Genomic DNA, 1,135 nt, shown 5'->3' on the forward strand with positions numbered 1-1,135 from the left:
CGAGAGCATGATGATCTCTGGATGGCACTGTGTGATCACACTCATCTTGTATGTTCCAGGCTGGGGGGGCTTGGGATTGGGGATTTGGGCACAGCTTGGCTGGAGAAAAGCCACAGAGGGAGCTGGTCACCAGGCTGTGGCTGGGAGAGTCCATCCTGGTTGAGGAATTGGCTATTAGGGTTTTAGGTGCCAGGGGTGAGGGTGGGCTGAGGAAGGTACATATCCTCTTCCTGTTCTCCTCATTCACTGCCCTTCACTTTTCCATATAGCTGGCACCCAATGCCCCTGTCCCTGTCCCTGTCCCTGTGTCCTCCTTCCGAGATTTCTTGCAGGGGGCACTGAAATCGCCCCAGGTATGAGGAGACACACCTCCATTGAAGGAAGTAGATGTGACCATGGCAGCTCCATTCTCCACCACAGGGGGCAGCGAGTCCTCCGTTTGCTTCCTGGAAGTGGCTATGTCCCTCTCCTCAGGGGAAGGGGTGGTCTCCACAGGCAAGGCCTCAATCTCTGTCTCTAAGAGTTGAGACACAGGACTCTCTTCCTCCAGAGGCAACTATTAGCCACTGCTTTCGCCGTCTGTGGTGGACAGGGCCATGGGCTCCTCTGACAGTCAAGAGGGGGACAATCTCAGTCTTCTGTTTTGCCGTGCACTTGAAGACTTGCTCAGCTCTTGGCCAGCTTCCAGGTTCTGTCCAGGTGAGATCTGCAGGGGAGACATGAGGCTTTTGTCTCCATCCTTGCACACTTCCTCCTCCTCCTCCTCCTCTTCCTCCTCCTCCTCTTTGTCCTCTTTGTTCCACCCTTGGCATTCCTGAATTTGTTCCAGATCTACTTCAGAATCAGTGGCCTCCTCCTCCTCCTCTACCTCGCCCTCTTCCTCCTCTTCACTCTCTTCCTCATCGGTCTCCACTTCGGATGTGGTAGGACATTCCTGAGACACTAATCCACTAGGACCCTCACCAGAATCTGAGGAGGCTTTGGGGGGCATCTACAGAGTGGGAAGAGGTGGCTTTGGGGTGCTGGGCTCTTCTTTTCTGCCTTTCGCCCTCCTCATTCTTGTTTTGCAGCACTATGTACTTGGAGATGCCCTCATCCAGCTGGCTCATAGCCAAGTTCCGGTCCGCCCCCCCCC

At 55.0% G+C, this 1,135-nt stretch overlaps 1 pseudogene; it reads right to left on the bottom strand.

Moving 5' to 3' along the window:
• Window positions 1-1,130, bottom strand: LOC101652467 (annotated as a pseudogene).
• Window positions 1,131-1,135: the final 5 nt, after the last annotated feature.

Source organism: Echinops telfairi, unplaced genomic scaffold (assembly GCF_000313985.2).
Source record: "Echinops telfairi isolate 266 unplaced genomic scaffold, ASM31398v2 ScPeMD7_7423;HRSCAF=8461, whole genome shotgun sequence".
NCBI lineage: Eukaryota > Metazoa > Chordata > Mammalia > Afrosoricida > Tenrecidae > Echinops > Echinops telfairi.